This window comes from Vanessa tameamea, chromosome 26, assembly GCF_037043105.1.
Source record: "Vanessa tameamea isolate UH-Manoa-2023 chromosome 26, ilVanTame1 primary haplotype, whole genome shotgun sequence".
Classification (NCBI taxonomy): Eukaryota; Metazoa; Arthropoda; class Insecta; order Lepidoptera; family Nymphalidae; genus Vanessa; species Vanessa tameamea.
In genome coordinates, this window is record NC_087334.1 from 911,616 (window position 1) to 929,150 (window position 17,535).

The following is a 17,535-nucleotide window of genomic DNA, read 5'->3' on the forward strand; positions in this document are numbered from 1 at the left end:
AAATTAGCCAGTGTATTTAATATATACACTTAAAAATAAAATAGTTATTTACAAGAAAAATAAAAATAAAAACCGAAATACATATAATTTACTACAGGAAACTACTACATAAACTTTTTAGAAAGTAATGATACGCACTGGTTTAGAGTCTAAAAAAAAACTAAGCGAAATAATTAAAATGCATACATTGAATTAAATGATATGCTTTTAGGAAAATACACAAACGACCAGACAAGCCACTCGATGGTAAATAATCACGCCCATCAACATCTGCTCCATAAGGGGAGTTGCTGATTCGTTGCCGACCTTGAGGTAACCTGTTTGTATTGAAATTACCGAGCTTTGGCAAATTATAAATTAATAAAGGTTTAACAAAAAGAGTGCATATTATAATATATCTGCATAATTATAAAACATATACCATGACACAAAGCACAATCATGATATTTATTTAATAAACTTAATAAAATCCAGCTCGAAGGACCAAGTTTTGAAAAACTCATTGACAACAATACAATGTCAATAGTTGATGAGCGGAATAATAAGAAAATAAGAAACGTCACAATATTTTATTGCCAATGACGCACCTTGTACTTCCGTTCAAGGTTCACTTGAAATGTTGATGATAACTACCGCACGCACACCGACGATACCTTTGTATGATAATAACCGTTATATTTATTTGTTATTTGTATAATTGTTATCTACGCTCGCAACGACTTCAATATGTTTAACAACAATTTCATTATTACATTACAAATGTCTAAATTGAAATATACTTCATTCGAGTAGGCTCTCGAGACGATGGCCGGCGGTGAAAACACGTGAATATTAAACGACGATTGAGTTTCTAATCGACGTCAATAAAAATGGTTCTAAATACGGTTGTATTTTTTGTGTTTCTTACCTTAGAACACATTTATGAAACGAGTTGGATTTTTTTTTGTTTTAGAGATTCAACTTCATTTCGTATGATCCTAATTAAATAATAAAAAAAAAAACACAATCAGACCCTAAGTGTTAATTTTTTTGTATAAGTTATATTTGAAGTCCATTTTTTTTGGAAAATTTGTTATCATGTGCTTAATTTACGTTTAGAAATTCCTGCTCAGCGATGAAAGAGACTATAGTGCAAAAATGTCATAACAGATGTTTATGCACAAAACTGTATTAGCAACAGTAAGCATCTAACCTTCTCCTCAATGAGAGACACATCTGTCTCTCATTGAGAGAAGACGACGAGCAATGAGACATTCAAGTATTCTTGCTACAAACTTTGAATCATCACTTAACAAGTTCATAATACATTATACGTGTCAATATGTTGATTCAATTGACTATCGAGAGATTAATGAGCAAGAAATTTAGGAGTTCTACTTCTAAGCATATTATCGAATTACATAGTACATAGCAAATACATATTTAAAAATATTTATATAGTAGAAAAAACAATTATAATTATTTTAGGATTTTTATCGTCCATATAATCAAACTATCGAATTGGCCTATCAGTCTATCGCCTTAGCTTTTAAGGTACCTATGGTTGATGGCGCATTAGCGACATGAGGAATGGTTAATATTACGGCATCAATGTCTATGGACGGTGGTGAAAACTTACCATCAGGTGGCCATTTGCCCTTACACCAAACTATATCATGAAAAGAGTCCCAGTAAAAAGATCCGATCGATTTCGTTCTCACATGCGGCCTAGGTATGACTCATGAAGATTTCTTCTAATTTTATTTTATTTTAATCTTAACTTTGACTCACTTTTAAACGAAACCATTCGATCGACGACCCTATTCGATCGGTCACAAAAAGTGGGCTACAGTAAGTGGGTTCAAGAGAAACTTTTTATACGCAAGTGAAAAATGTACTTACACTTATAATGAGCGGTATTTACGAGTACGTCGGTTATATATTTTTTACCTTTCACTTCTTGTTTGTGTTTATTCTTTTAAACGGAAATAATATTATTTTGCGTCGAATGAATATTTATTTTTGAGGCTAAGCACTTGAAATAAGCAATAATAGCTTTAATTACATATGGATTATAAGAGACATATAACCTAAAGTCGCTAAGCGTAAGGTCTTAAATTAAATACTATTAAAAATAACTTTTTACAAACGTTATTTATTTATGTATTTTATTTATTAAACCCAAACACAATACATCACCAAAGCAAGGAATGTTTAGAAGCATAAAAGCGTGCCAAATCTTATCGCTATAGCGATCCCTTCCACGCAACTTTCGAGACAAAAATCAACTCTAAGAATTGAAGAAAGACCAAAGAAGGTGTAGTTAAAATAACAAATCAAAATATTCTCATAAAAGCACTTTTGAGTCGTCATGGTGCTGTGTTGAATTTAAGCTACCACTGGTATTTTAGTAAAGAACAATTAAATCTTTATACATCCTAGAAATCAATAAATACCTAATCCACGCTTTTTTTATGATTAATACAATATTTTATTGAGTAATATGCCTTATGTATCAATGTTTTTTTGAGATGATATTTAAATTTTTAATAGGCCAACTTAAAAATAACTGTGGAATCGATTTATTAAAAAAAAACCGTGCTGCTGCGTCGTGTTATAAGATTACCTTTCTTTAATAATAAAAATATAGTAAAACAGGGTGTTAAATGATAACAGAGCATAAAAAATTAGTTAACACAATGGTATCGAGTAGAAATGTCGAGAGAAATGACGAGGAAGCCGTTGTATGTTAACGATGTAAAGGTTTACTTTCACGAATAAATTATTCCTCGCTTTTATTGAACGATTAATAAACTCGACGTCAAAAACCAGTTACATCGAAGAGCCGTTTAAGTTATTCGCGGTTTCCCTTGTAGCGAGAATCCTCACTGGATGGTACAGTTTTCTTCTTTGTTATAAACTGATATTGCGTTTGAGCTTAGTGGATCAATTTAAAGGTTTTTTTTTTGGATCGTAAGTGATCACCTTTGCCCATAGACATTGGTGACGTATTAAAATTTGGTATGTGGTCACCACTGATATCGGACCTTGGGAACTGAGATGTTTTGCCACTTATATCTGCAGTTACACTGGCTTACTCACTCTTAAACCCGAAATACAAAACTACTAAGTATTAATCCTTAGCGGTAGAATGTATGAATGGTAACATCCCAGAGGGGCTACCACGAAGCTCTACCACCAAATGATAAGTTGGTACTAAATAGTAGATTATGCCTGTATTCAATATGCTCCTAAATACATCCAGTTAATATTGATCGGGAAATACAGACGCCGGAAGAGTATTTAACAGCCAATATCGACGAATCAAAAACGCTTCAATGGGAAGTCTGCTTGAATAAAATTGATTTGAATTGAATTGAATAGACTGTTGCTGTCGATGATATAAGGGTGGAGTCTTACGAGTTTCGTCGTTTTCATAGGTGTGATTTTTGTGCTACTGTATTTTCAAAAGGATTACGGAACTTCTTCGCGAATGGATAGATTAAGAAATGAGTACATAAGAGGAAGTTTGAAAGTGGCACCGGTAACCGGGAAGTTATGTGGAAGCCAGCTGTCATGGTATGGGCATGTTATGAAGACCATGTTGTGAGGAAGGTCTTGAGCATGGACGTGGATGGATATAGTGGAAGGGGACGATCAAAGAAATTATGGATGGATTGTGTGAAAGACGATATGGCTGGAAATAATGTTACTTGTGAGATGACGTCAGACAGAGAAGAATGGAAGAAGAAGACATGCTACTCCGAGCCCAAATACAATTGGGATAAGGGCAGGAGGATGAGGATGATACGAAACTTCTAGCAGGTACACCACGTCACATCATATAACTTCATGTCATGTCACGTCACATCTCACTTCACGTAATTTGGTTATCGTAATGATGATCCGTAATGATACACATTTTTCTTATATCTGTCACTGTTCCGTATTTTCATAAAATTTACATACATTTTATGTAAAATAAAAACATTTCGAAACTAACCCATGACCTTGCTTTAATATAAACGAAATAGATTAAAGTTAAATAAAGCAACAAATTGAGTCATTAGCATCACTTGAGTATATATAATTATACATAATATATGTTAATGTAAACATAATGAGAAGGGCTCGCGCATTGATACAATACTGAGAATTTAAAAGTATTTTTATTAAACCACAGGTGCACTCTATACCAGAACTGGTGTGAGATTATAAAAACCAACGGTGCTCCAAGGCATGGAAATATAGCTTTTGTTTTTTAAAGTGGGGGTTATGTGGGACTCGCTGGTGCCCAGGACGACTAGTACACCGGAATACCCACCAAAAAACCAGCGGTACCCTCTTCGTCCCTTCGATAGGCATCACGGGCTCACTTTCGCATGCTACCATGACGCATGGAAATATACCTGTGTCAACTTCCCAGCATCCAAAATCACAATAAGTCAGTAGGGATTTGAACCGAGCACCTCGTCTCTAGCCTTACAAGCTAACCACCAGAGTATTGCGGCAGATGAGATGAACATGAACAAGTTTCCGTTTTTGTGCTTTTCACAAAGCTTCCGTTCGGTCACAAGGCCTACAACGTCAATTTTTTTTATGAAATTGGAGCACGTGCAGTTGGGCTACCTGGAGATAATTAGCCACCCATGGGTATCGGTAAGAAATATTAACCATTCCACTTTCCATTTTCATTATTAACAATTTTTAATAAACTATTAAAATAAATTAATTAGCAGTTATAACTTTTAAACATTTATTATAATATTAATTAACCTAATTGACAGAATAATAAAAAAAAAAACATTTTCATATAAACACGGCAAAAATAACATCAACACTATAACTAAATGTTAATGTAAAAAAATATATTTTCGTAACGCATTAGTGACATACGATTTCATAACGATCCGGTTCCAACGCTCGTCCAGCCGGTCCAAGTATATAACGATTAAACGCATATATTTAAGCGTTAAGTATGAATAAATTTAAACATAAAAGACGAAAAACAGTTTTTCAAAAATATATGAGTCGTCGGACTCCTGTGGTTGGAACGCAATTGCTTTCAAATTCAAACTCAAACTCAAATTCCTTCATTCAATATTACACTTTCTTATTGATAGTCAAATGAAACACTACCACCGGTTCGGAAAAGTAAATACCCTGACCTGAGAAGAACCGGCGAAAGAAACTCAGCAATTATATATTTAATAAAGACAATGAAATAAATTAACCACGTCTGAGAATAATTAAATAACAAATATTAATTGTATATAAACCTGTATATATCAGAGAACCAGAAAAGATAGGGTAAATTCGCCTGGATGTGGCATGACGTCTTTACCCAACGCGACGATTTCCGCCAGTTCACTCTACTGGAAGACGCGTCAAAGAACATCATTCCAGGAAGACGTTATTTGCCAGTTTCAAAGTCTATATCAAATTATTGTGATATTATAAATGGAAAAATGAAGTAAATGCATACTATAACCAGGTCTGTTTGTGTGTTACCTCATCATGACTATACCGCTAAACCGATTTTAATAAAATTGATACACTACGAGACCTAGATAAGGACGTAAATATACGAATTTCAAATGAAGAGATTTGTGTGTGATTGTTTGGAAAATACAGGAATAAATACACGACCAGAGTCGCGTGGACAAGCTTGTTTATATGATAGATGCTATTATAAAAAACACCTTTGTTTTTTTTTTTTAATAACATTACAGTCGATGCTAAATGTAAAATTTGCATATTGAATACGGTGACGTACAAAACCCAATTAATATAGGTATATTTTTTATACACACCGATTCTATCACATATATATATATATATATATATATATATATATTTTATGTTAAGTCTTATGGACGTAAACTTAAATAATTATATACGTAATTAATGCACGTATTAATGTCACTTAGATGAGTTAATGAAGGTCAGTTTTTTTAATTAAAACAAATAGTATAATATAACTCATTTCTTAAACATACATAACTAAATATAATCAAAAATCTAACAACAAAATTCCAGCTCAGGCTTATTCCACTATGATTCTAGAACGCGGGTTGGTGGATACACATAGCAGAATATATAATTCGAAACAGGCAGGTTTTCTCACGAGATTTTGCCTTTCCGCGCTCAGCACATGATCTTGTAAGATTCACGCGTTCTAGATTATAAGAAATTTAAATTAGAACCCAATACTTTCACCGCTTATTAGCCCGTTTACCGTTGAGCTATTGAGGCGAAATAATAATATTTGTTATAGCGTATAACGTTAATAATTATATCAAAGAATTCGAGACATCTTGGTCAGTTCTGTCGTACCTACACGCACACACGGAACATAAACGCTAGGAACCTTTAGATACGAATGTTTCCTAACAATTGAAGGTAGCAAAACTAGAAGGGTCCAAGTGACAAGTTTGGTACGATACTGATTTGGAACGCAGGAAGAGCTCTTCCAAAAAGCATACAAAAATTATTTCACTTATATCCTTTTAGTTCTAACTCGTTCAATTATTAATCAGTGCACATTATACAATGCTTTTAACAATAACTACTAAATCTTATCTACTAGCACTTTAAATTGTCTGAGATCATATCCAAGTCCATTAACCTTAGATTTGTTTGTATGTAGAAGGTAATCTCCAGAACTCAGAACTAAAGGTAAATTCTAAATAAAAATTCACTGGTATTAAGCTACATTGTACCTGAGTTATATAACATATCAATCATATATAATTTATTTTTATTAATAAATAGCACCCGTGCGAAACCGGGGCGAATCGCTAGTAGCTTATAAACGCAATATTAAACAAATGAAAGGAATGGTTTAATGAGTTTAAAACTGAAGTAACATTAAGTACAGTACAGTAGATACAATAGCCAAATACCCTTTGTTACGTCTATAGGGTTCATAAACATAAACAACATAATCAGCCTGTAAATTTCCCACTGCTGGGCTAAGGCCTCCTCTCTCGTTGAGAAGAAGGTATGGAGCATATTCTACCACGCTGCTCCAATGCGGGTTGGTGGAATACACATGTGGCAGAATTTCGTTGAAATTAGACACATGCAGGTTTCCTCACGATGTTTTCCTTCACCGCCGAGCACGAGATGAATTATAAACAAATTAAGCACATGTAAATTCAGTGGTGCTTGCCTGGGTTTGAACCCGAAATCATCGGTTAAGATGCACGCGTTCTAACCACTGGGCCATCTCGTCTCACTGGGCCATCTCGGCTCGCTGGGCCATCTCGGCTATAGGGTTCATTGTCCTAGAAAGTGTTAAAATCTACTGGGTCAATCAAATTCTCCCTAATTCATACTAATAATATTATATATACTAACTATTTATCGACGGGGAAAGTATGTTATTTTTATTAATTAAATATACATATGGACAGATGTGGTCGGAAAAGATCTCAGTTCCTGCAATGTTACTGAAAACGATACGTCAAATAGAGCGAAGTGGAATCAAAAGACTAGGAAGGCAGACCCCCCATCGGATGGGAATAATAAATGCACAGGAGAGAGGGAAATATTTGTATGACACGTGGGGAACGGTACGGAAATTTATCTGCTGCAGCGTCACCTAGCGAGGAGTTGCGACAAATTAGAGTATAAAAACCTTTTTCATAAAAAAAAATATATATCACCATACATACACAGTACAAACTTTCACGGTGATCGGTCAAACGTTATTGACATCTATTGATCTCAAACAGCATACCGACACCAATTTTATATATAAGCAAAAATTCCAATTAAAAAACAAAAATAGTCAATTCGTAAAAAATAAAATGAATACAAGTTACAAATAACGTATTAAATTAATAATATAATGTAAACTCGAGGCTCGTTGCGAAATGAGAACAAAATCCAACACAGTGATGTATTTAATAAATGGGCTCGTGGCTGTTGTCTGCCAAAATCGACCATCATAACCTCTCACTCGCCTCTCGCTTAGAAAGTTATACTTGATAATTTCAAACGGTATCACACTTCTTCGCGGCCATTGTTGTCTTATTATTTAGAGTTTTAGATTTTTACATTACATTGCAACGAATAGGTGTTACGTTTCGAATGAAACTTTTCTAACGTTACCTTCGATGACACATGTTTATTTAATTGCAACATAAAAGTTTAATAACAAAGAATTAATGATATAAAAGGTCCATTATTCAAACTAAAGATTTTTATATATATACAGAGTTATTGGTGATTCGACGTATTCCCGTTAGGAGGTGATAGGGGTGACTATTTGTGATAATTTTAACCCCCATATGCGTGATGCAAAAGTGAACCATTTTTTAATAATCGCGTTTTTTAGATTTTTTCAAAATAAGTCAAAAATGCAACTTCAATATTTTTTTTAAAAAAAAGTATGAATTAAAATCTATTTTTTTTTGTCTGATTTATAAAAACGATTATAATATATATAATAAATAACAATTACTTTAACCAATCTGTGATAATCTCTGACAATTGTTCTCAAATCCGTTATAAAAAGTATGCGTAACATTTGAATTAAATTTAAATTATAATAAACTTAACAAAGCGATTTTTACTTTCCCACGGTCACAAAAATTACGTCAATCGTTTTTATATATTCATTATTATATATTTAGACTTGGTTATATATAAAACCTTTTTCAATCGAGTAGAGTTAGATAAATCTTCATAAATTTATAAAAAACATACCAAAGTTGCAATAACGATATTGACGACATTTTTATGATTTTTTTTCACGAATCCATTTTGAATACCATAGATTATTTTAGATCTCGACCGATGGTGTCATGACCTGACGTCATCTTATTTGACACTTTATTAAAGTTCAATACGATTATTAATTAACCATCAGGAATGCCCTTAAATCGACATAAATTCTTAGAGATATAAGTTCATCATCAGCATACTCGTCCACTGCTCTGTCTCGTCTCCAAATTCACGCCACTATGATCTATCTTCGGCTACTCACATTCGGCTCCTGCCAGCCGTCTTGCACAAATCGTCACTCCACCGTGCCTGAGGACGTCCTACAATTGAAGGTAGCAAAACTAGAAGGGTCCAAGTGACATGTTTGGTACGATACTGATTTGCTCTTCCAAAAAGTATACAAAAAATTAATTCACTTATATCCTTTTAGTTCTAACTCATTCAATTATTAATCAGTGCACATTATACAATGCTTTTAACAATAACTACTAAATCTTATCTACTAGCACTTTAAATTGTCTGAGATCATATCCAAGTCCATTAACCTTAGATTTGTTTGTATGTAGAAGGTAATCTCCAGAACTCAGAACTAAAGGTAAATTCTAAATTAAAATTCACTCGTATTAAGCTACATTATACCTGAGTCATATAACATATCAATCATATATAATTTATTTTTATTAGTAAATAGCACCCGTGCGAAACCGGGGCGAATCGCTAGTAGCTAGTTTGCCGAGACGCGGTCTCCGCTCTAGAACACGTCATCCGATCATGTGTCGATCTGTCAGAAAACCAAACACGACAAAGCCCACCGTATTAGTAAACTGAAGTGGCAGTGGGCCGGCCATATTTTTCGTAGAACCGATAAAGCTCAAAAAAATAATATTGCTATATATTATATTTAAATACGAAATATTTGCCATAAAGTAAATTGTAATTTCAGTAGTTCGGGATGGCAAAATAAAATTATGTTTTTACAATGATGCTCCAATCTCTCTATATTTCTTTACAATCCCTCACAATCATCCAATTGTTTTCCTTATGACAGCTCAATCATTTTTTAAAATAAGAAATAGTGTTACATGCCAGAATTAAATGTTATCCCATAAAATAATAATAAAAAAGTTGTACAAATTATTGATCAATTAATTACAATAATAGTTGTATATATTTATAATATGTGATATTATTAATGATATAATTAATTATAATACCCTATGACGTAGCACCGTATGGATGCTAGGGCTAGTCTCGTAACAAAATATAAATTAAATTAAATTGTTATCAGACAATGTAACAGATTTTTTAATTAATAAAACATGTTCGTAGCTTGTATTATTATCGTATTCGTCTAAAATAAAATAAGAAAAAACATTAATATAAGGAATCCCAATTATTATCCAATTTCCTGCAACCTTGTACAAACGTATGCGGATTATTTGATTACAATTCTTAACGATTGTCATCTAAAATTTAATTTATGATAATTTACCGATTTGTCATTATTAAGATTAATATGTACTCATATTGAATATTCCATACCTATTTATATGTACCGTGTAGTTGTGTCAGATGTTAGTCTATATGTTTAGTTAGTTTGTCGGTCTTAATCTAGGAAGCAGTGGATAAAATAAACCCCGCCACAACGGATTGGGTAGCCTCGCGGATATGGCCAAGTCTTGGACCATCGGTGATGCGCCCCAGTAAATCTCTTATAATATTTTTTGGGGGGAGGAAAATCTATAGAACCTTTGACCTTAATACCATTAAAATCTCTCCAGCTGTTTTTCCGTCTAACAAACAACCATTAGTAGGATAATTCACACACTATATAAAGAAGGTATGTAATTATTACTAGGAAGGTATTTAACTTATTGTATTAAAACCCAAGACCTTTTAGACTCAAGTGTTCACTGTTTATTTTGAAGGAAATTTCTGAGGCTATTCACAATTTTTCGTCAATCAAATATATACAGCTGGGTATTTAATTATATATATATATAGGTAGGCATTGACAAAAAAGGACCTTTTTCTCCTGTTTTGCAAAATTTTTTTTATTGTTTCGTAGCTATTGACGTACTTTAGTTAATCAATAAAATAAGATACGAAAAATGAATCTAAGAAACGTGCACACGTGAATGTTTCCTCATATTTTGGAATGTTTATGGTTTCGACTTCTGTGCGAACACGAATATACATAATACATGAAAATCTTTTCTTATACATCTCATGACAAGTAAACAAGTTCTACCTGCTACGATAGTATATAATATAATTTCTATTCTGTTGTAAGAGATACTAAAAATCGTAATGTTTTTATGAATGTCGAACGAACGAACATCAAACGCTTCCCACAAGATCACACACATTATATATACAAGTTACCGTTATATATTATGTGAACATCATAATAATAATCCATTTATAATTCTAAGAAAATCCGTTCAAATATTATTTTGATATACCTAGTACAAAACGAATATCATATTTAACTTTTTGTACATTTATTACACTAGGAATATAATAGTTACTGATTGCGTATAAAACTGTTAACACTTCCTCTAAATAAATATATATTGCAAAACAATAATCACATAACACAAATATAAAACTGATGTAAATATCTGTTTACCTATTTATAGTATTCAAATGTAAATAAATTAAATTTTCGAACAATATATTCAAGAACAAGTTAAGACTATCCGTATATACTATACAACGAAGAAGAATTCAGTTTGAATATATAAAAAATATTTTTTTATTTTAACTTCACAAATACGTACATAAATATTCTTTGTAATCGGGAGGAAAATCTAACAGTTTAATAAACAAATAAATTAAGCGTTTTAAACGAAACAAAATGGAACAAAGAACGCCGCATTCGATCAGAACCATAGACCTTCTATTTCCAAACCAAGCAAAACACTTCAGAATATATAAAATTAAAAAATAAAAACTTCACTTACCGAAAAAAAAAATCCTATATAATCACTTTATCACCCACATTCACAAAAACACAACGTAATCTTAATATTTAAATGCTTTATCTTAATCGATTTTTAAATTAAATCGTAAATTAAAAAATGATCGAAAAGCACGTGCGTCGCATTCGACGGTCAATCTTACACTGAGTGATTCTTATTTCTGAATCAGACCGTATAGCAGAAGACATTCTCTAAGATATTTGAAATCATACATAGGATTGTAGATCATAGTCGATTGATATACGGACTAATGTTTATTATTTGTGCGTGTACATTAAAATAATAAATGGTGCCGGTGTGTACACGTTTTGCGTGCGAACGTCTTTAAAGCTATTGTACACTTTGATTTAGTGTTTTTGCTACTAGCATTTGATGATGCCTTAATGTAACTTGGCCTAATTTTCGTTTGCATGAACACGATTACTATAAACTTTTAAAAAGTAAGTGACTTTAAAAACATTAAACCTCATGTCTATTTATATTTATACAAGCTATAGTCCCAGCTTCCCACAGGTGGAATAACGTTTATATTGATCTTGTTTTTTGGGGGCCAGGGCCTTCGCTTGCTTACGCAGAACACTTCTCAGGTCACAATATGAATAGATTAGGAACTCATGAAGGCCATACATTTTGTATGTATTGATTTTTTATTAAGAATATTAGGGTTGGATTGATTAATCGTTTAACATCTTTCTTCAGCTTTTTAACTGATTTCGTTTAAAAAAAATCGTAAATCGTATTCAATTTTTTTAAATCTTCACAACTCCATCATCTATTTTGGAAAATTCTTAGGTCGTTGTGTGGATTTCTTATTTAAATGTAAATAACACATTTGAAGTCGATTATTATTTTATTCTTCTACTTCGAATAGTTTAACCTAAAACTAAATATCAACTATTAACAGAATAGCTTCATACCAAATCCAAACATTTTAAAGCGACCAATCTCAGACTTTATAGTGCACTGTTGTGCACAGAGATAAGTGCGTTCTCTATTCCAATTACCCTAAATCGATCAGGAGATTCCCTTAATAGGACATTAGACGCATGAACAACAGGTTTACGCATACATACGTATCTCTGAGGTTAGGGAATGTCAACTTGACAACTTCATCCAATAACCAATTTTCCTATGGATTTCCCTACAGCCACTTATACACAAGAGACAGTTACCTCATATTTACGAAAAATGTCTCAGTAATTAACGAAAGCGAATCTTTACTTAAGTTTGCAACTACAAACCCGGACACCTCTGAATTTTAATGGCCTTAATATACGTTTAAATTTAATTTCATACTGATATATAAAGGAAAACATCGTGTTAAACATGTGTATTTAAGTCCAAGCTCCCTAAAAAAACAGCCCAACAGTGGGAAAATGCAGGCTGTTAGTTATTAAAAGAAATATTATGTAGCTAGTAGTCATTGTATATATAATAAATAAATAATTATTACGGGACATAAATGGCTGAATGCACAGTGACATATTGGGTTTCCATAGACCACGTCATCATAAGATTTACCTTAACATATTGACTTAGTTACTAACTTTGCTTAGAAGGAAATTAACCGAAGTGTAAATTACTACATGATATAAGATTTATTATATTATATGGTTTTAAAATACTCATATTAAATAAACATTAAGTCCTCTCAACCGTATTTAGGCCAAAGTGGCCAATCTTAAGAAACGAGCCAAATTAACTTTGATTATAACAATTATTCTTGACTTGTCTTCGTTGCCTCACAGTCTGAAAGCATTGAGTAAAAAAAAAGTTTAAATCTCGTCCAATGAGAGTTCAACTACGTGAGAGAATATGTGAGATTTCTTTTAATTTTCTCCATTCATTCCATTCATTCCATTCATTCCATTATCGTCCTTTTTCTGGAATCCAATGTAGCAATAGCGATGACAGATTTTCTAACCAACTACGCTCATTGGTCGCCTATCGTATCATCGGCTGCCACCGACCAATGACAGTTCAGTTTAAAGTCAAACTAGTTAATCCGAAATTAATCAGCGTTTCAGAAAGAGAGGGTTAGTCTTTAAATTAAAAAGATACTCTTGATTCGTAATGAAAATACTAAGCTAATGTTATCTAGGAAAAGTTAACTAAGAAAGCATTTTGAAAGATTTTAACATTGGGCATCTTCTTTGTCAATTTCCTTCAATCATCAAACATATTTGTAACAGTGTCTATGTGAGGTGGTGACCACTAACCACCAGGTAGCCTATATATATGCTCGTACACTTATCCAATCTATAAAAATAGGCAAATATTGTAAACGCTGCCAGATTGTTCGTTACCTCATCAAGAAGAAACCAATGGACTGATCGCAATTAAAAATATTGGGTTAGCCTGGGACCTGATTATATAAATGACGGAATGGTTGGGAAAAAATAAAAACGAAGCGGATACAGTCGAGGATAACGGCGAGTGTAGTTTTTTTTTATTTTTTTATATAATTAACTTGTTTAAAAGGCACAGCGGAAAGGTAGACGTAGAATCTAACCATCTTCAGCGAACCGGAAAACGTCTGAGTGACCTGGAGTGAAGTCAAGCATGCGACCGCCGACGGAACGCGATGGAATACTACCGTGTCAGAACTTTGCCCTGCGATGGGAAATTAGGAACAAGGCGAGTGTGAGAGAGACAGAGAGAAGGCATTATCCTGACTGACGGACCATCAACGCACATATTAAACTATAACACGTAGACATTCCAAATTCGAAGTAGATTTCGTGTCGTTACGTACAGGTCCAATAAAACAAAAGTTTGCATAGTGTTCATTTTAAGAGTGTCGCTGCAGACCCTCTTCTCCAAGTCAAAAGCCAAATTTTGTCCCCTTGGGTGGATACTAAAGTCGATGTCAGTCGAGGCAAGGTAAACTAGACGTATAAATGTCATATGATCGATTATCCACATATAAAACGATTTGCGTTCTTTTGTTTTACCTGATATAGACAAAAATAAATATATCTATTTGTCCTTATATGTAAGTTTTTCTACGTAGCCAAAATAGTGCTTTAAATTAGTTTTCATTTTTTTAAAATATTTTGTTTATATCTTCTGTGCCAAATCCTTCCAATTTCAAACAAAAACTTATTATTTATGTATACTAGTAGTAGTACAAGACCCAGGTTACCAACCTCGGACCGGCAAATGTAGGCATGCCCCGCGTGAAACGCAAATAGAAAGATCCTGGTCCACGAGGTCGGACGAGATCTCTCCCTGCGAACAATTGCGTTGGTGATCGGCATCCTCTCCCCAGAAGCTCTTTCCAAATCGTGAAAGAGAAAAGACAAATATTCCTACCTGGGTCAGCTCATTACCAATTACTTCGAAGTTACTCCAACGTAACACAAAATATACTTAATATTCAAGTGCTTTTAAAAGCCCTTTTGAATCATGATTTTACAAAACTACACATATCAAGTGTAGCTACCACCGGTTCGCAATGTAGATTCTAACTAGAAGAACCGGCAATAAACTCAGTAGTTACTCTTTTCCGACATTTAAAATATAAAGTTATGTTAGTTAACATATATGCATATAAGTATTTATACGATTCTATTTGATGCAGCTTAGAACCGATCAGCTTCTATCTAAGTGTAATTGTCACGCAGCCATTATCAGGGCATAATGTCCATCGCTTATCAAATTTGTAGATACTTGAAACTAATTTTAATGACATTTATCGCCGCGTTGTATTTGCGTAGTAACTCATTACGAGAATTGTAATCCTATAATCATTATAATGATGTTCTCCTGACCGACTTCGGTCATGGTTTCTTGGTTCATTATCAAGAATGGCAAGAGAATAATTGTTTGAGTGTAAACTAAGTCGCTTACCGCTGTCTGTCTGTCCCTATGTATGCTTAAATCTTTAAAACTACTCCATGAATTTTGATGTAGTTTTTTTTTAATAGAATGATTCAAGAGGTTTACATGTATAATACATGCATAATATAGTAGAGATAGAGCAACAGATAGACTGAATTACTTTCGCATTCATATATACATATTTTAATAAAAGTCAGATCAACTGTAGTCAAAATTGAAATATTCAAAAAAAGAACATAATTAAAGTTTTTAGAAAATTAGTAAATAACAATTTCAGTTAAACAATAATTATATCGATATTCGATATAATTATTATCGATTAATCGATTGCCTGTAATTTTATAAAAAAAGACCATCAGGGTACAAAATAAAATGTCACAAATCGAATACATCATACTCCAACATAGGTATGTATGTTACTACATTTACAACACACTTATACAAAGAAATGACATAAGTCCTGGACAAGTTATGTCAAGTTATAGTAAAAGTAAGGTGTCACGAAGTATGCCATGGGGCTGAATAAGAACAACACGAGACGAAAGCAAAAGCTTTACAAATTTTGTTTCATAATTCATCGCTAGTGATGTTACCGTTATTTGTAAACATCGACAAAAAAAAAAAATTAAAAAAAAAAAATCTATATAAAAAAATTTATTGACTATCTTTAAAACTCGTAGTTTATTAATATATTATTGTCATATTAAATATAAAATCGTATCAAGTTTGAGTTTTGAGCTATTCCGTACGTAAATGGATTATTATCTAAGTAAGATATCAGATATTTTAATTACGTATAATTTGATTATTACTTCAATTTTCTTTATCTATGTTGTGAATTATGTTACATAGATTTAAATATTATTATTAAAGCGGCTGCTTCACGCAGTTTCACATAAGTTAAACGTTTATGTTCTGCTCCCGTGGTTTGCAATAAGATGTTATATAGTCCTTATATAACCGGATATCCGTTATATGTCTAATTTACATATAACTTATATATAGATTATACTTATATTATAGATTGTATTAATGTATATTAAAATAAATACAAAGATTACTTTAAAAAAATCTGTTTAAGACCTACTTAAACATCGTGTATTATCTACATACATTAAAAAAAAAGATAACAATTAGGAAATATAACAATGATAACATAACGTACGATTAAATCAAATGATTAATTTTCCACGTTTAGATAAAGATAATCCGTAACAGAAATTAGATATTTAATCGATATTTGTTACATTATTTTAATGACAAACAACACTACGAAGTGAGGAGCGGAACGAAAGCGGCGATCATTGTGCGCAGTGACTGGACGTAACGGCAGCCATCTTGGATTCAATAGCAAACTATGTGCCACTGTTACGTAATATGTAGGGACAGGAGCCGAAGGCACCATTTTTCAAATTTCAAATCATTAATTATAATTAAACGGCATTTTTGCTGATTAATTCGCCTATTCGAGTCTTGAGAATTTAATTTGCTGGATAGATTTTTGCACAATGATTCTAAGAAACAGGTATTTTATAAAATGACAATATAATAGTACAAGAGAAAATTAAAAAAATAGTTCTATAATAATGGGCATAGATAGAACAATACCGAAACTCGCAAAGAATACTATCCTAAAATGACAGAATGTGACGTGCGATACTGACTATAATAATTATAGCATTAAAAGGATACACGGATCAAATTAGCGTGTCACCGTAAGTTGGTTTACGGCATTTCACAAGATACGACGTGAAAATTACACATACACTGCCGGTTCAAAAGTCATCAAATCAAAATTCGCTTTATTGGAGAAAGCTTTTGACAAACAAACAAAAAAAAATGAAGAAAAAATACCACCCTTAATTCAAGCCTATAAAAATGGAATACTGTTTTTCTTCATATACGTAGGTTTCTTTATATAGTCTCGAAAATTCTACCAAAAAATTTCGAAATTGGTTCATAAATAATAATAGGAGGTCTGAGGTAACAAAAATAA

The 17,535-nt window shown here is 32.5% G+C and overlaps 2 protein-coding genes across 4 annotated transcripts in view; one reads left to right on the forward strand and one right to left on the reverse strand.

Moving 5' to 3' along the window:
• LOC113393147 (ATP-binding cassette sub-family D member 1) overlaps positions 1 to 17,535 on the reverse strand; it is an 81,063-nt gene that overhangs the window by 33,888 nt on the left and 29,640 nt on the right. The window contains exon 1 of one of the 3 annotated variants that reach the window (XM_026629871.2): positions 11,679 to 11,850. The exons of the other annotated variants lie outside the window; for them this stretch is intronic. The gene's annotated coding sequence lies outside the window, so the exon portion shown is untranslated. Of the gene's footprint in view, positions 1 to 11,678; positions 11,851 to 17,535 lie in introns of those variants that run through there. 3 annotated transcript variants of the gene reach the window in all.
• LOC113393159 (protein lethal(2)essential for life-like) overlaps positions 1 to 17,535 on the forward strand; it is a 206,259-nt gene that overhangs the window by 32,582 nt on the left and 156,142 nt on the right. The gene's annotated exons all lie outside the window — the stretch shown is intronic.